At 40.5% G+C, this 23914-nt stretch overlaps 1 protein-coding gene across 2 annotated transcripts in view; it reads left to right on the forward strand.

The window, feature by feature from the left end:
• Trio (trio Rho guanine nucleotide exchange factor) overlaps nt 1-23914 on the forward strand; it is a 320123-nt gene that overhangs the window by 245520 nt on the left and 50689 nt on the right. The window lies entirely within an intron of this gene.

Raw genomic sequence — 23914 nt, forward strand, 5'->3', positions numbered from 1 at the left:
ATGTTGTCCCCCATGAATGGATGACCTACATCTCCCACTCTCTGAAGTTGAACATAGAAAACTGGGACATCAGAAGCACATGTTGGCTAGCCAGGGGTGGCTTAGGTGCTCTAATTTGCTCTATAGTTTGTTTTTGTGTTTGTTTTTTTAGAGAACACTATTTGGGTGGTTATCCTCTCAGATTGCGGTTCTGCAAATAATGCACAATGCTGATGCAAACAGAGAATGTCACATAGTGGCTTCAAGTTAAATGGGGAAAAAAAGGGTATTTGAGTGTTTGTTAAAGAAAGAAAAAAAATCACATAGTTTGTGAAAAGAAAGTAAATAAAGCAATGAAAAGGGGCCTATCCGATTTTTGGCACCCAAATGAAGTGTTTGAATGCCTTGATAAAGGTGCTTTTGTGGGTTGACAACTGCTCGAGAGTAGCAGGAACTCATGTGCTGAATGGAGCCCTAAGAAGCAAGGGTTTCATCATCCCAGGCCCTCCAGAACAGGAGGTATTATCTGTGGGGTAAAGAAACCAGAGCAGACTTCCTCAGAACAGGAGTATCTTTGTGCGTGGAACCTGAGAGGCTCCATCGTGGGGCCGCAGCTGTGCTTGAGTCCAGCTCTGTAGGCATATTGTGCAGAGCGGAAATGCACAGGGGAGAAGAGGAGGGCGGACTGTGGAGGTGGCGAAGGAGCACAGTCCGGGATGGCTGCTGTAAGAGCGTGGTCCTGCATCTCAGGGCTGCAGGCCCTGAGAAGTAGAGTTTGATGGCCGACTTGAAAACAGAATGCCAAACTGAAATGCTATTATTGATAATGTCTTCAAGTCTCAAGGAAACATTAATATAATGTTTAAAAGATAATGGTAATTCCTGATATGTATGCTACTCATGCTCTAATGTCAGAATTACCTGGTGTTTTGTGTAGCTCATCACTACCTAATTAAGAATATATGCTTTCTCTTCAAATAGCATGCTCTAAATAATACCATAAAGATATCAGATTCTTTGGTTCATCCTAATTTTGGCTTTCAGTACGTTTCTAGTCTTCATTTTAAAAGCACCTTTGTAAACTGATCCATTTAAGTACTTTTGTTTTGAGATATGACATCTTTTGACAAAAATGACATGTCTTATAATTTCACAGATAGACTAATAACAGGGACTTGAATATTGCAGTCCTAACCTTAAGTATTTGAGGAATAAATATTATAATAGAAATTTTACAAAATGATTTTTGGTATTAATTTTGACTGTGAACATAAGAGTTTGCTTTCAAGCAGTCTAAATAGAAATATTTTTAATTTTACAAGGATTGGATTGGCTATTGCTACTTTGCACCTGCTTTTGCCCCATAAATGTATAGAGAAGTAACACTTCCATTTCTTGCCCCTCACTCCCCATCCCAATTGTCCCAGCTTGGCCACCAAGAGTTCCTTCTGTAGCTTTTCACTGTTAACTATTACTGCTCCCTAATTTTCTGCTGTTAGATGTCCTCAGCTCATCTTTTTGCTGCTACAATCCTGAAATCATCCATTTCCTCAAGAAGCCCCTTGAGAGTCCTCTTACTGCAGAAGGGTTTGTTTTTTTTTAATGAATACACTTTATGTGTGTATATTTATTCTGCTTTCCCAACATTATATTTGTTCTGTTCTCCCAACATTATACTGCATTATTGAAATATTTATACACACAAGAAATATAAAATAAAGTTGATAAAGGGAGAGAAGGAAACGTTCCTATCTGCCTTACAGGGGTCGCAAGGTTCCTGGATGGGGTTACCTGCTTCTGTCACCCGGGGGAGGGGCTGCCCCCATCACAACCCCCTCACCAACCGGCTCCCAGAGGCTCCATGTGGTCATCCGGCTTCCTCCTGGGTGCTCTCCCCATCTGCCTGAGGTCTCTCAACACCAGAGCATCTGCCACTGGACCACTTTGCTGGTGGCTGGTGCTGTTACCCGTTTCCAGTGTGTGCCTGCCCTTCTCTGTGAACCCAAATCCATCTTTGTCAACAGACTTTCCTAGAGTACATCAGTAGCTGTAATGCCACTCCCGTACATACAGTCATCCCTCGGCCCCAGGGGGTCTCTGAGACACATACTCAGGTCACTGTGCAAATTTCTGGATTCTTTTGTTCTTAAAGTCTTTCTTATTTCTCGCATGCCTTGTGCCCTATGAATTCCACCTAGGTCCCAGACTCCCTTTGTCCTCTACTTCAAATACCTATTCTTTTTTCTTTTTTTTTTTAATTGTGAAAATACCATACAGAGGGGTTACAATTACATGGACAAGGTAATGAGTAAATTTCTTATCAAACATTGTTGCCTCCTCCTCTGTTTCCCCTTCTCATCCCTTCCCATCTCCCTCCCCCCACCACCACCCCTGCGCGCCAAAGTTGTAAAGTTCATTTTTCGACATAACGTCTTGTACATCTCATTGCTGCAATGGGTCCACCTGTATCCCTATTTAAACGATTTGTTTTTTCCCTTCCCCTCCACAAGTTATACCAACATCAAATACAGTGAAAACAGGGGTTATACCGTGGGGGAGGGACATACAAAGCAACAAAGAAATCATCTTATAAATATGAAACATAAGATCTAAATGCTGCAGGCTATCTGGTGCCTCTGACTTTAGGCCCTCTCAGCAGGTGTATAGGTGGTGTCAGCCTGGGAATATATAATCAAGATTGATGCTATGTTTTCTTTTCCCCCCTCCCTATTCTCTCTCTTCATACCAGATTAAAACCTTCAACTGTAATCCCCCAGTAAAGGGTTCATTCCACCCTTTCTCCTTTCCTTATTTGTAACCTTTCTTGACAATAGGAAACCTGGTCTCATCTAAATGAACTTACTCGTTAAATCCTAGGCTAAAAGTTCTTTTTTCTCCCAGTTGTGAGAATAGTAGTCATAAATATAAACAAAAAATTAAATAAAAACTTTAAAAGTCTCACCTCCACTTATTCTCACTAGTAATTTCAGAACTGCTCCTATAAGAAACAAAACTCTTTATGTGTTTGTTTTACAATATAATCAGCGTGTGTTCTCAGAAATTTGTTTGGTTAGTTTCTTCCCTCTCTGCTTCAGTGTGATTATGCTCCTTGGCTAGTTCATTTGTTACTGTGTTTATATATTCCATTTTGAGCACATATATACACTCACTCACCTGGCTTGTTAGTTTGCTGGGAGTGCCATAACAAAGTACCGCACACTGCCTGATTTAAATTATACAAATTTATTTTCTTACAGTTAAAAGTCAGAGATCCAGGTAATGGTGGGGTTGGTTTCTTTTTAGGCTTGCCACTGACTTTTGCACTATTATTTTCTGACCTCACATGTTCTAACCTGTTCTTATGAAGACATCAGTAATATTGGATTAGTATTCATCTTGACTTCATCTTAACTTAATGACCTCTTTAAAGACTGTGCTTTTAAAGTCGATCGTATTTTGAGACAATGGAGGTGAGAAGTTAGCATATGAATTTAGAGAAAGACTATTTAACTATAACTCTGTCTTGGTTTTACTTACTTTGGAGTTATATGGACTATCACTATGACTCCAAGAGTCAAAACTCAGTGTTCTTTTCTTTTTCCTCCAGCAATAGGTATTCAGGTTAGAATTTGCACATGCTAGGCAAGTACTCTACTCTTAGCTACATCCCAGGCCCCTCAATCTTTTACAATATACATTTGTTTCAATTCATGATGACTTTATGTCCCAGTAACCAGTAAAGCTATCACAATGACATCCCATTGCAAAGTGAAAAGATTGTAAGTTGAAAGTGCATTTAATACATCTGACCTTTTGAACACAGTTTCACTATAGTAAAAGTTCTCAGAACACTCCCTTCATCCTACAACAGAGTAAATAGTTGTTTTGTAATAAAATATTGCATATCTCATATAACTTATTGAATGCTGAGCAAAAAATGAAAGACTATACAGGATATGCTTTCACACTATTATAAAGTGAGAAAAAATTGTTAAGTCAAATCATTGTATATCACTTGTTTGTTTCTTCCCAGCATTTGTTCCTCATAAACAATCATTATGTCCCTTAAGCATTATCTTAGACAGTAAACCTTCTATTTTCTTTGTGACATTTTAAATTACATGCCTAGCCATAAAATTAAAATGTCAAAAATATAAAAATATAAATTTTCCTTCACAAAGTCCACTTCCTAACTTCTACATTACACAGCTCCTATTCTGCCAGCATGTTAATCTTGTATTCACCTTGTTTAGTCAGTTCCTCACACTTGCATGTCTTTTTAAGGACCTGGTCATCTGACATCTAGAGTATTGTTGTCATTTCCTGACTTGATAATGTTCTCACACTGCATAGAATGAACACATAGAATGAAATTGAACTCAACATCATGTTCACTTATGATCCCATCCCCCACAGCCCTGGTTTCTTTCACTTTTCTTCCAACCATCTGCAGAAGGCATTAACTTTTATATATATATATATATATATATATATATATATTTTTTTTTTTTTTTTTTTTTTTTTTTTTAGGCAGTAACTTTTGGGTCCTGGTATGAACCTTTTAGACTTTGAGAATCCTGGTCATATACAAACCTGAATAAAGTAGAAATAAGCCTTGGAGACTGGTCTTGGTAGTTCATTCCTATAATCATAGCTAATGCCTGTAATCATAGCTGCTTTGGATGTGGAGATCAGGAAGATGGCAGTTCAAGTTTACTCTAGGCAAAACATTCAGACAATCCTATCTCACCCAATAAAAGGTAAACATGGTTACACATACCTGTCATCTTAGCTATGCCCAAATCAGCCTGACACAAACATATGAGACCCTATTTGACAAGTAACTACAGCAAAAAGAACTGGGCACATGGCATAAGAGCTAGAGCTAACTATAAGGCTGTGAGTCTAAATCTGAATACTACAAAAAACGGGGGGGGGGGTGGATGCTGGTTAGCATTTCTGTCATTCAAAGTAGGATCAGTAGTACCTTACCTGGATCTATTTTATGTTCTCATACTGCATACATGTAAATGCCCTGAAACATTCTGAAGCCCACACTTCTGAAGGAAGATGGGATAAGAAAGCTCCCTCCTTCCTGTCCTGCTTATCCTGCTGTGCTGCAGCTTTCTGACAGATGTGAGCTTGAAATTTGCCACTGGGGAAATTTCCCATACATCTTTAGACAAAATCACTAGACTCATTTTTAAGCCTCAGCCCTTTCCTCTTTCGCAGAGAGCTTATATTTCCCATAAGTACTTCATTTTCTTGACAGCTCGTTTTCTATTTTTTAAGTAATAGCCCTTGCTTGGCAGTCTGCATTTGTAGAAAGAGACCAAGTAAACTATTTAATAAAGGTAATAAAGCTTTGGAATGCCAATTAAATTGATTTTTCTGTAGGTCATAATTTCAGTATTTTTTTAACCAACAAAACATGATATTTATTTGGTTATAACATTTCCTTCCATAAAATGTGTTCTGTGCAGAATTCTACCTCTTGCTTAGTCCCAGCTTAAGTATGCCCTCTGGATCTATTACAGGGCTGTTTGTAAGGAAAAACAACCCTGTTCTTTGCTTTTGGTCTTTTAAGAACATGAGACCTATTATGGGCCATAAATGCCAAGTCTCACTTTGTGGCACTATATGTTAGAGCATCTCTCCAGTATCTGAAACAATTTTCTTTGGGTGCCATGGATATGTGGCATGTTTTTTGTTTTTGTTTTTGTTTTTGTTTTTTAACAGTGCTAGATGTTTTGTGCTCAGAAAGAAACTAGAATACTTTCATATTCTTCTTCCTTTGAGAATCTTCAAAACTACTTTGCAACAAATGTCAGAAGGTTATGGTAACTGGGGAAATAAAAAAGACAACATTCTTTTTAAAGCAGTAAAAGAACAGAGTAAAGGTTTAGGTTTAACAGACGTGAGTGTTGAGAATCTTCCAGGTGATTCCAGAGTAGGGATGAGTCTGTGAGCTCTGGTTTAGAGAGCACTGCAAATACTGAGTGACTTTACAAGGGACAAGAAGGCCACAGATTAGCCATGAAGTGAAAATTTCAACTTTGTGGTTCTTAAACCATGAATCTTCTCCCTCACAACCACTGCTGTGTGAGACAAGGGAGAAAACATGTGGAAACTTTCAAATGGCAGTATGAATTTGTAAAGGTGAAGGAAAATATCTAGTTTCCAAAGAAGACAAGAATGAGCTTTTTAAGATATACTTTACTAAATGTGCCTTTAAAAATAACATAAGGATATTTAATTTCACTTATATGACTGCTTCCTGGAAGAAAGAATGAAGATATGCTTTTAATAAGTAAGAAGCGGCATTGCAGCATAGTGATGTAATCAGTTGGCTCTCAGACCACATTACATCTCTTTTTTATCAAGTCACATCGGGAGGTGCTGTTTATTGTGTGTCTCGGAGAGAACCTCCCTCCAGATGTACACAAAGCCCAAGTCAGTGAAGCTGGCCAGAAAGCCTGGCGCAGGGAGGGCATCTGTCACTTTACATTTCACTGAGTAAGGAAATTGCAGTGCTGGCTAGTGCAGGGGAGGAGAGACATCTGGTTTCCAGAGTGCCTGAAGAATTTTCTTGAGCTCCAATTAGAGTCATTGTGGTAGATGTAATCTCCTAGATCTGGATATTCCCACATGTGAGCCCAACTGTAAGGCAGTGCTCAGCAAGCAGAGGAGAGACACTGCACACAGTCTGGCCATGAGCTGGCATTGTCAGAGCAGCCTACTCCCCTCCAGCAGGCCTATTTCTGTTCCACATCTGCATCTGAGTGTCTGTTGAACTGCTCTCAGATTTGGCTGCCGAGCGTGTTGCTTTGACTGTCTGTAGGCAGAGGTAGGGCTGGGGCTTTGGACGGTTAGCCTCAAGTCAGCTCTCCGTTCGCCATGCCAAACGGAACTAAACCAGTTGACACGCTGGACTCACTCTCCTCCGTCGGCACAGCCTACTGCAGTGGCGGGCAGCCAGGCACCTGCAAGTACTGGATCCTCGACCTAGGTACACAGTTTTCTTGGTACTCTGCCTGAACTTCTTTCTCTGCCTGTTTTCTTTTGGGTGGCTGCTCAAGTGACTGAAACAGAAATGCTACCTCCTCTAGAACTGAATGAAATGTGTTCCATGCTGTTGAGGGGCTGTGTTGGTGGGGGACCCTGAGAGCATGATGAGAAACTAAGGCCATTCTGTGCAAGGCGTTTTAAATAATGGGTACTGATTTTGATTGTCTGTTAGTGAGCAGACTTTCGATAAAAGGGTAAATGCATCTTAGCTGCTTTGTTCCCCCTGTGGAGGGAACTTGAATCTTAGCAGTATTTTAATCTCTTCAGAAATCCTATGAAGGAATGTTATTAAGTTTTTTTTAATGTTAGAGGAAAGTGGTTATATATATTTTTTTTGTTCTGGTAATTATCAAACTATCAGGAAACACTTAAGATATTTTTCAGATAGTCTGTATGTCTTTTAGTTGATTTTATGTCTGGTTCAGGTTTAATTTTATGTGGGGTTTTTCAGATTTGAGAAATACTCTGACATAGATGTCTCGATTCCCTGGTTCTTCCTCATAAGAATGTAAGGTAAAATAAAGTGAGATGCAACGCAGGTCTCTCAACACCAAAGAATACTTGTGCTAGGTTCGTTCTGGTTTTGTACACACAGCTAGAGAAAAGAAAGGAAAATGGTATTCCTTCCTTAAAGGGAAACAAGTCCTGCTTGATGGAAAAGACGGGAAGATAGAGAAGAACCAAGGTGGGAGAAGAATTAGGTGTGCAGATCCTCGCAGAACCCTGTGAGTGCCACCCCAGAAGCAACCAGCTTTTATCAGTGACTGTAATGTCTGTCTAGCCTAGAATCAACAAAATGGGTTTCTGCCAGAATTTTATCCTGGCCTGATTTATATTTAATTTCTGCCTCCTGTTCTACTTGAGAAGTGGATGGTGGATATATAGAGGCACGGAGCTGGTGAGACTTCCTGGAATTCTCCTAGTTCTTGTGAGCTTGATAGAAAAGAAGCATCACTTGGAGCAGAGGTCCTCACTGTAAAACAGGGCTTGTCAAAGCAAAGAGGAGAACAGAAAATATGCATTTCAGGATCTGAAAGGGAAGTGGCACTGCTCACCTCTGTGTACATTTATAGAATGCCAGAGAAAAACAAAATTGTCTTTGATTCAAGGTTTGTTATTAAGGAAGTATTGACTATTGAATTTGTTTCTATGAACATAATGTTTTAATACCCTTCAGATTTCTGTTCATAAAACTAGCAAAGCATTTTTTTTTGGGGGGGGGGGGCTCTACCACTTGAGCCACAGCGCCACGGCTTTTTTCTTTTTGCTTATGTGGTGCTAAGGAATCGAACCCAGGGCCTCATGCATGCAAGGCAAGCACTCTACCACTGAGCCACCTTCCCAGCCCAAGCAAAGCATTTTTATAGCCACAAACAATAGTTTTTAAAATCATTTTATGTTAATTGTATTTCTCCACAGTGAACTCTCACAGGATTGTGAACTCGGCAGAGTTCCAACAGCAATCAGGAGGTGTTTACATAGTAACTTTTGTTTCACACAAGTCCTTTTTGCCCTTTCAGTATCCCTACATGAGCCGGATCTTAAGGTATTTGTGCATTATTGTATAGAGGGAAGAGTATGTTTCTGTAGAAGCCCGAACTTGGTTTATTTTGTGCAACCCCACCCATGTGACCTTGGATAAAACTGTTAGTCTTACTGACCGATTTTTTCCCCCCACTTTCGGAAGTTGGGGGAAACCTTTTTATTTTTTTCCCTCACTTTTGAAGAGTTGAAATGCAACCTTAAAGAGCTCCAGAAAACCACTGGTCCCCAGGGAGAAGCCCTGGAGAAAAAGACTTTTCCTAGTTCTGGAATTCTGTTCTCTCTCTAGACTAGCAAGCATCTTGCTAGTGAGCTGCAGTCTCTTTTTGGTAAAGTATATCTTTTTAGTTAGGTTTCATAGGGAACACAAATTTATGATTTTTATTCTGAAGGATTTCCTCCAGGTGCTCAAAGTTAGCCTCTGGGGTGAGTGAGCAAGTTTATAAATACAAGGATTCTTCAGGGAGTCTGGGGTAATGAGCTATGGAATTTGTCCAGAGAGACATCCTCCATTTCCTGTTCCTGTCCACCAGCGGTGGGGCTGGGGGCCAGGCAGCCATAGTCCAGATGCTTCTGTCACTTTTTCCTCACGTAAAATCACACAGATGTGAACAAAGTATCTCATACTTACTAGTTTCTCTGAAACTGAATAGAGTAACTATAATACAACTAGAAATTTCAAAGGTATGGAGCCACAGAGTAGGAAATACTTCAACACATTTTCTTCTAGTCTTTTCATATTTAAGTTGATCTCCCTTTCTGGTGCTGGTGGCTAATACCTATAGTCCTAGCTACTCAGGATGCTGAGATCTGAGGATTGCATTCATAGCCAGTCCAGGCAGGAAAGTTGATGAGACTCTTATCACTAATTAACCACCAAAAAGCCAGAAGTAAAGCTGTGGCTCAAGTGGTAGACACTAACCTTGAGCAAGAAAAGCTCAGTCAGTACCCAGGCCCTGAGTCAAGCCCCAATACTAACACCAAAACAAAAATCTCCCTTTTGTTGATACCTTTAATATTTGGTCATAAGAAATCATTTTAGTTATATCCTTGGCTATTCTCTCAGATCCTTGGTCAAAATAAAAGCTACTGTTACTGCATCTTGTTAAATTAATAATTTCTCCTGTAGTGAAAATAGATTGATACCTATCATCATTGGCTAGTCTTACATGTAAGACATATTGAAAGACTTTGAAGACTTAAGTTTATTAATAAAGTCCTAAGGCAATTTTCCTTTTCTTTGTAAAGCTGATGGGCTCTGTTTTAAGAAGTGGCTCAAGGACCCTGAGGTTTGGTGAAGTTGAATAAAAGACTAGTGGCAAAACAGGAATATGCTGTGCTAATGATAACTTCAGAACTAAACATTGAATGCTTTTTCCCTTGTTTCTCTCTAGCTAAAAAGAAAGGCAGCCTACAGTGCCTGCCACAGTCATTCTCCATCTCACTCCTACTCAGTGGCTGTTGGATTACTTCCTGTGGGGGCTTGCCTCCCTGTCAGTGGCATGCCATTTTATCACATTGGTGTTAATGAAAGCCAAGGACAGGATCGGGTATTAATTGGTGTTCCAAGCAGAGGCGTTCTTTTCATTCCCTTTGTTACCCAGCCTGGAACAACTGTTTCTTCCTGGAACAACTCCAGGTCTCCCTTGCTTCCTTCCTTCTTACTAGTTGAGTGGTTTGAACAACAGATGAGCAGGAAAGAACTGATATTATATGCATTCTTAGAAAGCTGCCTAGGCCTAAGGCACCAGAGCTTCTGAGCTTCCTGTAGGCAGAGTTCTACTCCCTCCAAAGGCAGGCACTCTACCCCTGTCTTCTTTTTTTTCTTTGGATTTTAATTTTGTTTGATGTGTGATATCCCACCAAAGTGGAAGAAGTCTTCAAGACATTATAAAATGTTGATTTAAAAACCAACAGTAAATATCATGCAGTTTATAGTGGGGTCAAAGAACAACATGTCATAAAATCAAAGTAGGTAAAGTTAGGATTGCAACTCTCACCTTTTGTGTTTTGGGGAGTGGAGTGGACTGTGGTGTGTGAGTGCCAACCACACTGGGCTTTTCCTCCTAATCAGTGCTTAGCTGATGATCCCGTCTCCCCCTCCCCCCATACACTACACACACAGGTTTATTAGCTTTATTTAGAGGAACATCATACTTTTGTAAGAGTATTACTAAAATACAGTTTTAAAAGGGATTCCTAAACATTTGTTTCTTCCTTTGTTTTTGTAATAACCAAGAACTCTACAATATAATGTACTAGGTACTGGCTTTGTGGTTTGGGGGAAATAGTCTGCTTCCTCATTCTACACAGCTGTAACCCTTTCTGAACTTAGATTCCATCCCTGGAGACCGACACTAGCCAGCCTGCCCTGTGGAAAGGTGGACAGTGCTGTGTCTGGCAGGCCGATTACCGGCATTCCAGAGCCAGATTGTTTCCTTAATGCTCTATAAAAATGAGCGTATTTGTTACGTGACATTTATAAGTTTGCATGTTCTGGTTTTGTGTGTCTTTATGCAATTCATACTTTTAAGGCAGTAAAACTTTTTCCATGCTGACGTTCTGAATCTGGACTTAATTTTAAAATAGTAATAATAAAAATTTATATATGAATGAAAAGAAATCTGTCACTACTAAGATAAATCAATGTGGTATAAACCTCTAAGTGTAGAATGAGCTTTCAAACCATTTCGTAGTGGGGGATGTTTGTATGGCCCCTGTTTCATTTAAAGTTGTTTTTTCAACTTTAAGAAAATACACAAATTGCCCCAAAAAAAGCGTTATTGGTTTCCTCTAACTTATTTGGTTTTTCAACATTAATAACAGGATAGTAGCTAAAACTATATTAATTGTGGAGACTACAGCCCCAAATTTAAGCTTTCTTCAAGTAAGACTAGATCTTTTAGCAAATACTTTGTGTTGAATATCAGGAAGGATTGTACCCATAAGTTTAACATTCATAGTTAACAGTGTTGGACTCTCTAGAGGCAAAATCAGATCTTAGAATGGTGTAAGAGTACCATATGACTGCCTGTTGCCTCCAAAATTAATTTTTTGTCCCCATAATATATGATTGCCTATTCAGCACTGTAAGAAATACTGTATTGACTTGTGAATAACTTCCCAAACAAAATTTCAGTATCAAGAACCCTTTTGAACAAAAAGGGGAAACTTGTGTTTTTGCTTAGCTTTTTTTTTTTTACTCCAAGCTGACACTCAACTACTTCTAGCATTTTTGTGCCTAATTGGATTTTTCTACCATGGTGTCTTCAAACTGGGATCCTCAAATCTCAGCCTCCTGAAGAAATTATAGACTTATAGCCATGAGCCTCTGGCCAAGAACTTACTCTTTTATAACAGAGAACCTCCTTACCTATCCCTAAGTCAACAAACAGTTAATGCTGAGTAATCTAATTAGCACACTGATTTTTTTTAATACCCTCTTTTTAAATAGCAATAATCTTAAGTAATTGTGTGGAAAGAACAGCCATTTGACTCTTTGGAAATAAGGGAAATTGCATTTATGGAAATCAAAAATGAAAACAGCAAATGAGTAAAGAAAAATTTAAAAGAACTCCTGGTTTAAGAGCATTTAAACAGACCAAAGCACTGACTGGCACTGCAGGGTCTTGCCCTCCAGGATGTTATTCATTGCCTGTGTGGATATAGAACTCCACATAACTACCTCCCCTGCAGACTTCTGAAGAAGTGGTCCACAGTCCTCTAGAGCAGCCCTACTCCTGGGCTTCTATTGTTCACGTTAGGTAGTAGGAAGGGGAGGGGGTGGTCCCTAGGCCTCTGTTCTTGGCAGAGTCAGGCTGAGATGTATTCTCAAGAACAGTACCCCACTAGACTTCATGTAGCAGTGAGTCACTTGCTGGCTAGTGAGGGCTGATATGAAAACTTCCTTTCATCCTTCACCCACCCCACCAACACAAATAGTCATGTAAATGGCACATGAAGAGTTTGTGGCCAGGGTAAGAATGGGTGGCAGAAAGTTGTCAGCCACAAGTGGCCTGGGCTTGTAAGATTTTTTATGCGTATATTTCAGGTTTCATTTTTATGAAGGCTTTTCTTTGATCCAGCAAGGCTATCTTGAAACATCTGCTTTTGTCCAAATTCCCTCCCATTTATCACTGGCACGATAGTTACTTGGGGATTTTCCTACCTTTGCGACAGCTCAGACTCCAGGTTGCAGAAAAGAAAGCCTGTTGTTCTCCCCCCCCCCCAAAAATGTATATGCATACACAAACACACACACACACACACACACATACATATGTATGAGGGGCTTAACTCACATAAAAAACTCTGAAAATGGCCCTGTCATTACAAAACAAATATGGACTAGAAACTCTTCAAATAAAGTCAGTATTTGTCCATGGTAGAGCAAGCTTGTAGTAAAAGCTCTAACATAAAAATGGAGTTTAAAAAATCAACTTAGCTGGGTGCTGGTGGCTCACACTTGTAATCCTTGCTACTCAGGGGGCTGAGATCTGAGGATTGCCATTAGAAGCCAGCTAGGGTAGAAAAGTCCCCTTGAAACTCTTTTTTTTAATTATTATTATTGTGAAAATACTGTATAGAGGGGTTGCAATTACATGGGCAAGATAATGAGTACATTTCTTATCAAGCATTGTTGCCTCCTCCTTTGTTTCCCCTTCCGATCCCTTCCCATCTCCCACCCCCACCAAAATTGTAAAGTTCATTTTTCGACATAAGGACTTGTACATCTCATTATTGCAATGGGTCCACCTGTATCCCAATTTAAACGATTTGTTTTTCCCCTTCCCCTCCACAAATTATACCAACGTCAAATACAGTGAAAGCAAGGGTTATACCATGGGGGAGGGACATACAAAGCAACAAAGAAATCATCTTATAAATATGTTAGGAACAATCGCATGAAAGAAAAAATGAAACCCGAGACTCTTACCTCCAATAAACTACTCAAAAAAGCTGGAAGTGACACTGTGGCTCAAGTGGTAGAACACTAACCTTGAGCACAAAGAGGCTCAGCAACAGTGCCCAGGCCCTGAGTTCAGGCCTCAGGACCAGCAAAACAAAACAAAACTTTTACTGGTTGGTTTTTTCATAACAGTGTGATTTTGAAAATTATTTGGAAATTTTCCAGGCAAGCAGTCAGCCCGGGCTGCCTAATTCTCATTGTCTTATCTCTGGAAGGAAATGGAAGAGAGACTGGCAGGCCAGAAGCTACAAGGAGGGTGTTGGACTCAGTCTTCTGCTTCTGCTTCTGCCTTTGTTAGGGGGGAACCTTGAAGGTCCTGAGAGGCACCAATTGGTATTATCTTGGTCTCTTGTCACTGTAGATGCCTGTTCCAGCCACAAGGCCTAGCAGTGACCAATCTCATTTTCTTGGAAGCCAACATCCTGACTATACTGTTGATTATTTTGTAACTGAGGATTCCTGCCCCATCCATTCAGTAGATTGAATTTCTTACATCAGTCCAGGCTATCCATCGTTTCCATTATCCACTATCCATAATGAGTCTTCATCGTTACATCCCTGAAGTGTTTTAGAATTTGTTTGGTAGTATGTGAGATCCCGTTCATCTGAGTAGCCTAAGGATTATGCCATCTGTTTCATTTTCTTCATTTCTCTATTAAAATATTTAGTGAGGAGGGCTGGGAAGGTAGCTCAGTGGTAGAGCACTTGCCTTGCATGCATGAGGCCCTGGGTTCGATTCCTTAGCACCACATAAGCAAAAAGAAAAAAGCCGAAAGTGGCGCTGTGGCTCAAGTGGTAGAGTGCTAGCCTTGAGCTGAAGAGCTGAGGCCCAGGCCCAGAGTTCAGGCCCAAGGACCGGACCCCCCCAAAAAAAAAAAAATTTTTTTTAGTGAGGAATACAACAGAAAGACATTTTAAATGAAATGGCTTCCAGACTAGAAATACTGACAGAATTTACTCTCAGGAGTAAGTCTGAGAGGAACAGTGATGTTCGGTGTGTTATATTTGTGGGCACAGGCATATTCTCTGGTGCTTCTGTACACAGAAAATAAACAACATTACAGAGTCTCTGGGAGTCCTCAGAGCATATCTGCACATGCGACATGGTCACTATTGGGTGAATGGGTAGTCCCTCCAAGCCAAGCCTCAGTCGTGTAGCTCTTTGAGGAGTTGTATTGATGAGTATTTGATGGGTTAATGAGCAGGCCATAGTCTGCTGGTTCACCTAAGACTAGAGCACCAAGGGAGGTGTGTGTGTGTGTCTGTGTATATGAGTATATGTATGTAAGTGCTCAGGCACATGCCTTACTCTAAGACTTCACAAAGAAGAAGTTACAACAGTTGGTTAGTTGGTTTTCGTTGATGCTGGTAGCCACATGGCATTATGGTGTTCAGGATTCACTCCAGGGGTGGATGGTGGTAACTTCTTCCGTGTGAGTGTATAGGAGGGGCTGCCAGGGAACAGTGGATACAGTGGTCATTTATGTACATTTTCTCAGGCACCAGAGACCATATGGTCCTCATTACAGCATGAGCCATGGCAATACTGTGCTGGGCCTTTGGTTGAATCTATGGATTACTTTTTTTTTTTTAATGTTAGGGCATCCATTTTTCTCCTTTGTCTTTCCTGTGTTTATTTCATATTTGACATCAGATATAAAGCTCACAATTCTTTTTGCATTACGGACCTTCTCTGCACCAAACTGTAAAGTATGTAAAGTTTACGTTTCACATTCTTTTGTCACATTTTTCAGTTATTACCATTCTCCAGATTTGTGCTCAGTGACTTCTTGCAGCTCTGGCTTTTGAAAAATAGTTTCCTGTGCTGAAATAACATCAGCATAACATGCAAAGCCCAGAGTGAAGTCCAAGACCCTTGTGTGTATGGAGAGACAGAGACTTCACTGGACACACAGCATTGGTGTCCCAGCCTGGTACTTCCACCCTAATAGGCTCTATTGCTGAGGGGAAAGTTAGGAGTTGCTAGTCTCAAAGAAAAAGTATTCCTGAGCACAGTGAGAAGCAAGAAAATGAAAGTCAGTCATGAAAAGTTCTCAGATACTTAGAAGTAGACTATCGATTTTAATTTGGAAAAGTACTATAGAAATCCTTCTGTGTCCTTCACCACCAAAAACGTGAGCATATCACTGACTACCCAGTTTTGTCTTATACTTCATGATCTTAAATTAAAATTGTGGACTGTGAGGCAATGGTCATAATTACTCTGCTAAATGAAGACAAAATGTGGTCCCCTGAAAATACACCTCTGGAAGAATATCTGATTGATAGACTAGCTCACATTTAATGTGATGGAAAGGATAGCTGGGACAGTGTGGCTCACTTGCTTGCTTGCTTACTTGCTTGCTTGCTTGGTGCTTGCTTGCTTGCTTGCTTGCTTGCTTGCTTGCTTGCTTGCTTGCTTGCTTGCTTGCTTGCTTGCTTGCTTGGTGCTTGCTTGCTTGCTTGCTTGCTTGCTTGCTTGCTTGCTTGCTTGGTGCTTGCTTGCTTGCTTGCTTGCTTGCTTGCTTGCTTGCTTGCTTTCTGCATTGTAAGAAAATTACTTTAATGCCAAAACTAGAGAATTAAAATCTGCCTTGAGGAAGGTAAACATGATAGCTATTTACTCAGAGAGTTTGCTCTAAAATTCTGAGTGGTTTTTTTCTCTCACTTTGAGCTAATTTAATTAGTAGTCATACACTAGCAACTTATTTGTTCTTTGCTTCTTAAGTAATTTAGATTTCCATGCATACAATACTACCTTCCTGGTATATTAAGAGAGCTTCTTGATTGAAAACAATTTGCTACATTGGTAAGCCAGAAGTTTGAAAAACGGTTACAGGCCAAGTGGACCTCATTGAACTCTGCCAAGCTGGTCTCAGATAGGCTGATGGAATTATTTTCAGACTACAAGCAGCTATCCCAAAATGTCTTTGGGTTCTTTTACTTGAACACATGCCTGATCTTTATTTCTTCAAGTCCTTACAAATAGAATTAGAAATTAGCCTTTTACCTTGAGAATTTGTCTCTTGAGTTATAATTTTCCTGATTAGAGTTTTTATCAAAAGATGTATTCTTTATTTGTCATATTTTTAATACCCACTGTGGAAACAAAGATGGGAATAACTTTTAAAACTAGCTAGGTAGGGGTTGGGAATTTGGCTCCATGGTGGAATATGTCAAGGAAAGAAAAGTAAGTTTGGGAGACTCTGCAGAGGAGAATTTGAAATGTAAGACAGATGTTTATTGGAAGTCTCCCAGTACTGAATGCAAGTGTCTGCATGGTGGCCATGCCTCATCAAGACATGACTTGGCTGTCAGCATTGGTCCCCCGGGTGTTGTGTGTGTGTGTGTGTGTGTGTGGATGGGTGTGTGTGTGTTGGATTATGTGCTGTGAGTAAAGCATGCCTGTCTTAGCAGTTGCAAGGCACCACAAAAAAGCCTGCAACACCAGCCATCTAGAAAGAATGGGCCTTTGCAGTTCCGTTGTTCTTTCTTCCCATTCTGAACCTGGGGTGCTTTTCTTTCAGACAGATCATGTCACTATTCTATTTGCACTACTTACCTTTTACTATTTGCCATTTCTTGTGTTTTATGCGAAACGGTAATTATTGCCTTATATCTGTGTTATTTATGAAAGCCATATATATACACACACATGCATATGTATGTATATATACATGTACATACATATTTCTTCCCTTCCTCACCCAAGCAGTGTGGTAAGCAGGCTCATGAATCCCTACCATTGTACCCATTAAAAAATAAATAAAACTAAAGCAAAAGAAGGTCATTGACTTTGAAGATAGTATACCCAGCAAGTAACAGGCGGGATTGGGACCACACCTCATGGCCTTACTGCTATTTGCCTACTCAGCAAGTATTACAGAACCCCTGCTTGTGTCCTGCAGGCTGCAGAGACACAGCATGAACAAAGCAAGGCAAGTATCTCCTCCTGGAGCATGTGCTGTTGATGCTATAAAACCAAAGAAATGCAGATTCGGGTGAGACATTTTAAGTTCAGGGTGTAGAGTCTTTAATTCAGTTTACTGCGGTACTCAGCAATCTAAGTGTTACTCTAGAAGGCTTATGGGAGTCTAAGACATTCTACTATTGAGAAAATGAGGAGAGAGCTAAAACGAAACATGATCCTCCTTAGTCTGCAACTAGCAGGATATGGCCCCTTCCCCCTCTTTTGTAAATTTTTTTTAAGTGCTTTTATTAATCACAGATGTTGAGATTTACAGACTGGGAATAGAAAGATTGCTCTTCTCCCAGCAATTCTGGCACTGTGTGCTCTCACATGGTGAGATTTTTCTGTGTGGGGCTGGAGGTCAGCACTCTGCTTTCCTCTTTATCTTTTCTTCTTTTTTCTCTAGCTTTTTCCTTCATTTTAAAAAGGAATCTAGCATAGCCTTTGAATGAACTCTGATCTTCACAGAGAAGCCATCTATCTGAGGGTTTTTGCCCTCAGAATCAAAAGCGATAAACTTTAGTTTGTTTTCCTAGACTTTCAAGCAGATCACTCGAGCATCTGTTTGAGTGACTGTTGTGTCAATAGTATTTCTTGACTTTGAAGTTTACTTTACCATCCTTATAAGAGACAAGGTACGGGCTGGGAAGGTGGCTCAGTGGTAGAGTGCTTGCCTAGCATGCATGAGGCCCTGGGTTCGATTCCTTAGCACCACATAAGCAGAAAAGGCCAGAAGTGGTGCTGGCTCAAGTGGTAGAGTGCTAGCCTTGAGCACAGAGAGGCTCAAAGTCAGTGCTCAGGCCCTGAGTTCAAGCGGAAAAAAAAAAAAAAACAGAGAGAGAGAGAGCTTATTTTTTAAAAAGAAATAGAATGATGTCACTCATCAAGTTTGTTTAGTCCATTTTCAGTGTATTCTGAACACCTTGTCAGGCCTATGATTATGAACCTAATTCTTCTTGTCTGTCAGGATATTCATAGATTACATAAATGTAGTATTCTAAGTCCTAATCCTGGATACCTTATTTAGCCCCACTAATACTGGTAAAAATGGCACATTACAGTTTATAAAGCTAGTTCAGTCCCAGTAAGCTAGTTAGTCCCAACAATCCTGTGAGATGTGAAAACCAAGTGTCATCATGTCTGCTTGGGGTTATAGATGTCAAGGGAGAGAACCTGGCTCAGATGCAGGCCAAGATTCTTTGTAACATCAGCCCTTCTTTTGCATCTAGAAACAGTGAGTTCTCCCCAACTGAAAAAAGGAAGCATATTCTCCATTGTGGCATAGCATGAGTTGAGGGCATTCCTACAAACAAGACAGTGCTGAGGGAAGATTCTTCCAAAAAGATCATTGGTGAAGGAAAGGCAACAGAGACCAACTGAAATGGAAAAGAAGCAGGAATAGACAAATAGACTTACCATAATATTGCTCAGGTCATCTTGGTCCAAAGTACTCTTCCTGGCCCTGAATCATGCCTCGTTTGATGGGTGAGGGTAGTGCCTGGCCTCTGAGCTCTGGCCTGTGAGAAGGAAAGTAGCTTGTAACAGGCAAGTGAGAATTAGGCTGAAAAGGGAAGGTCTTGATCTACTCCGATTGCCATCCGAGAAGTAAATAATTCACAAACTTGACTACAGTTAGATAATATAGCTTGTCACAGAACTAATCAGGATATATAACTGACTCAGGACATCTTTGCTTCCAGTGGTTCACATGAATTGTCAGCTAGAAAAGGAGAAATGGAAATAGCCTATAGTTGGTTCATTTTCTCCCCTAGTCATCATTTATCTCCTATTCATCATTTATACCAGTAGTTGAGCCTCTAGTTATAAACAAACCAGATATAACACCCCCACAAAGCTGAGAGTCTACCATCATGGTCAACTTCTTATCTTGATAGCTAGGCAAAAATGCTGGGAACTAGTCATGTAGAGTTTTTTTCAGTACCTTTTTTATTGTAAAAATACTGTACAAAGGGGTTACAGTTACATGAGCAAGGTACATTTCCTATCAAGCATTGTTGCCTCCTCCTTTGTTTTTCCTCTGCCATCGCTTCCCTCCCACCTCCACAACTACACTCCCCCCACCTCCTAAATTGTTAAGTTCATTTTTCAGCATAGTGTCTTGTGCATCTCATTGTTACAATGGGTCAACCTGTATCTCTATTTAAGCATTTTGTTTTTTCCCTTTCCCTTCCCAAATTAGAGAAGCATATATACAATATGCAGGGCACCAACATCAAATACAGTGAAAACAGAGGTTACCATGTACCATGGGGGAGGAACATACAAAGAGACAAAAAAATCACATGGTACATTATAAATATGTTAGAAACAATAGCAAGAAGGAAAAAACCACTTGTGTCCCTATCTTGGGGTTCATTTCCCTTAACATCATTGTAGCTGGTCATATGAACATAGCTTTTGACCTTTTCTGCTTGTCCCAGACATATACTAGTTATTGCAAATAAGGGAAACCATGGGTCATGTAGAGTTTTGACACAGGACTCCTCATGAGGATTATCTTTGTTGTTGAGAAAAGCTGTCCACAACCAGATCCTGAGAGACAGGAGGAGGCAATGCCTAGGGGATAGGTGCAAACTTCTGATGTTCAGCAGTAGACCCAGACTCCCATTCTGACAGCCCTCTGCCTGTTATAGCCATCAGGACTTACTTCCGGGAAACACAACTGTGTATAGATCAGCTATTCAAAATCTCCTCAAGGACACTGCAAATAATAAATGCCAGCACGGCATTTATGCTTAACTTCACTAAAGATGCCATTAGGGTGTGGTTTGTATTTGGGGAGGTTTTTTTGTTTGTTTTGTGCTGGTCCAGTGGCTTGAACTCAGAGCCTGGATGCTGTCCCTGAACTATCCTGCTCAAGGCTAGAGCTCTACCACAGCTCCACTTCCAGCTTTTCACTAGTTAAGTAGAGATAAGAGTCTCATGGGCTTTCCTGCCCAGGCTGGCTTTAACCCACAATCCTCAGATCTCAGCCTCCTGAGTAGCTAGGATTACAGGGGTGAGCCACCTATGCCAGCCTAGAGTGTGTTTTGTATTGTTGTCAGTATTACTAGATATTACATGCAGAGTCTTGAACTTGCTTACTTGATTGCTTCAAGACTGGTGATCTACTACTTGAGTCATGTCTCCAATACATTTTGATGAATATTTTAGATATGGAGTCTCAGGGGTCTTTCTGCCTAAGCTGGTTTGGAATTGCCATCCTCCTTGTGTAGCTGGGATTACAGAAAAGATCCCCTTGCATCCAGCTGGAGCACCTGGCTTAATTCAGAATTTGCAACAGGAGAGTTGGTCTAATGGGCAAGTTTGTTCTTCATATAACTGAAAACAGATACTGTCTTTCCATGAATGTTGAAGTTTCAATACTTTAAGCTTTTCAAAGTTTTGTGTCACAACCCAGCATAGAACTGTTAGGCTCCATGGGTTTGAATTTTTGTACTAAAAATAAAATTTTAACTTTAATATCTTTCCAAAGAGGGTGGGTCAACAAGCACAAAGAATTGAACATTACAGCCATGAAATGGGGGCGGGGGGGGGGGGAGAAGGGTGTCATGTATCTTTTTACCATAGGTTGGACTTTTTAAAATTTGCTTCACCAAAATTACGATTATTGTATCAGATTTACACAGGATAGAATAATCTTAGAGACAGATGAGGACTTCTTGCCTCCACATCTTTAGCCTTTTGAAATGAAACACATTTCAAAGTAAAATTCAAAAGTCAGCGAAATGTTCTTAGAGATAGTTGCTAGCACAGTGGCTTTTCTCTAAGCACTGGGTATTCCAGTGAAGTAGTACCACTTAGGTGAGTTTGTAAGTCCAAGCTCAGGGAACAAGCTGCTCATTCCCTTCACAGTCTCTTTCTCAGTGCCAAACCCCTTGGCATCCATCTATGGCTTGAACCTTCCTAGCTCTAGGATGGAGTGTTTGGGTGGCCATGCTTCCCACACTTGACCTGCCAGGAGAGCAGGAAATAACTTTGACCTGCTTCCCAAAGAACAGAGGACTAAATCCATAGAGATGCTAGGAAATGTTTCTAATTTCTTTTTGTTTTGAAACTTTTATGACCACCGGCTTCTTTCCCAGGCAAGGCTAAAAGGCACTGATAATGCTGCTAATAAAGCTGCAGCTGCAAACCTCAGTGTTCTTGTCTGAAGTTCATTCATGTATGTATGTATGCATGTACGTATATAGAGCCTCAGAGTCTCACGGACTTTCCTGCCCAGGCTGGCTTTGAACCTCGATCCTCAGATCTCAGCCTCCTGAGTAGCTAGGATTACGTGCATGAGCCAACGACGCCCAGCCTAGGAATTCTTTGAGTGTCTGCTGTTGCTCAATCTAAAAAATTTTTTTCTCTTAAAAACTTACCAAATCAGGGTTGGCTCTGTTGTTTAGAGTCCAATAAGAACCATGATTTAGATGCATTTCCTATAGAGAATTTTGGCTCATTGGAGGGGCTTCTCCTCCTCCCTTTGATTTTAAAGTGCATCATCTTTTTTCATTATTGCTGTTTCTTCCCTAATGTGTGAGATAACTTTTCTGAGTCTGCTGGTGAAGAAGCTACATGTACATCTGGGCTGGCTCTGTAAACCCACCAGCTGTGCCTGCGCTGTCACCTCCTTCACCCTGCATGTGACCTGTCCATATGGGTGTCAAATAGCAAAGTCTGACCAGGACAAATTTCTTACTGTGTGTCCAGATATACAGGTAGGCATATAAATGACTGTTTTTACTAAAGAACGACAGGTTTTTTTTATTTGTAACTTACACAGTTTAATTTATAATGTGTGTCAACTTACATAGCTAAAACATTTTTAACTTTCACTTTAAAATCTTTTTTCATGATTTTGTTAATCAGGAAGATGGGTGAAGTTTGGTATTGTCAAAGGTCAACAAAATTAGCTGGGCATTGGTGGCTCACACCTGTAATCCTAGCTACTCAGGAGGCTGAGATCTAAGATTCTCAGTTCAAAGCCAGCCTAGGCAGGAAAGTCTGTGAGACTCTTATCTCCAATTAACCACCATAAAACCAGAAGTGGTGCTTGGCTCAAATGATAGATAGAGTGCTTACCTTGAGCTGATGAGCTGAGGGATAGCACCCAGGCCCAGACTTCAAGACCCATGATCAACAAAATAACATTAGGAAACATATTTGAAAGGGGTGTGGTGGGATCAAGGGGAAGGAGGGTAAAAGAAAGGCTGGTAATGTGGCTTAGTGGTAAAGTGCTTGTCTAACATGCATGAAGCTATGAGTTCTATTCCTCAGTACCATATAAACGAAAAAGCTGAAAGTGGCGCTGTGGTTCAAGAGATAAAGTGCTAGCCTTGAGCAAAAGAAGTTCAGGGACAGTGCCTAAGCCCTAAGTTCAAGCTCCAGGACTGGCACAAAAAAAAAAAATCAATACACATTGTACAAAATTGAGAAAAGTGAAAGGAAGGGGGTTTGAGAGGGAGGGATGAAAACACTCAAAGGGGTGACATTAACTAAGATGCATTGTATTCATAAACTGCTTTGTTGTATGGTGACTCCGTTATACAGCTACTTAAAGATAATAAATTTTAAAAACATACAAAAAGAAGATAGGTGGAAATTATGTTCAAAATATAATCCTCCAATGTCTGTGATATTTTAAGCAATTTATGTTTCAAGTCTGCAGTAATGACACTGGTCTTCAGGTTTGGTAATGTGAGTTATTTTTTGAGGGGACAGTGTATCTCTAGCAAACATATTTCCTAAACATTCACAAAGTAAGAATGAAGGCCATGCATGGAGAATCTCAGATCTAGGTCAACCTGGGCAAAAAATTAGTGAGACCTCCCATCACAGCCAGTAGAGCTTGGCGTGGTTGCCCACAGGAGGTATAAGCTACACAGGAGGTATAGATAGAAGGATTGTGGTGCAGGTCCTTAGCAAAAACATAATGTATCCAGTATGGCCACACCTTCCCTCACCTGGCCCTACCTTCTCCCCCGCCCCTTCCCTACTGAAACCCAGGCAGGACCTCAGCTCTCCACATTGGCCTGTGTTCTTCCACCATGCACATCGGGGCAGCAGTTCCATAAATAAACTTCTCTTCCTGCCTAAATACCACACAGTGTTCTCTTTACCAGCTACCTTACTAACCCTACCTTCTTTAATTTACCTAACACATAGGATCTAATCTGAAAAAATAAACAGAAAAAGCGTTGAGGGCCCTTCCAAGTGAGAGCACTTGCCTAGCATCTGAGACTGTATGTTCAAACTTCAAACCCAGGACAGACAGACAGACAGTCATCAGCCCTTTCCTCAATATTTCTACCCTAAAGGTAAAGCCAACAAGCAAGCTCCAGGAGGAGTGAGCATCTGTCTAGTGGAGGCACTAACGC

This window comes from Dipodomys merriami, unplaced genomic scaffold (genome assembly GCF_024711535.1).
Source record: "Dipodomys merriami isolate MVZ:Mamm:240054 unplaced genomic scaffold, mDipMer1.0.p SCAF_32, whole genome shotgun sequence".
In the NCBI taxonomy this organism is placed as follows: domain Eukaryota; kingdom Metazoa; phylum Chordata; class Mammalia; order Rodentia; family Heteromyidae; genus Dipodomys; species Dipodomys merriami.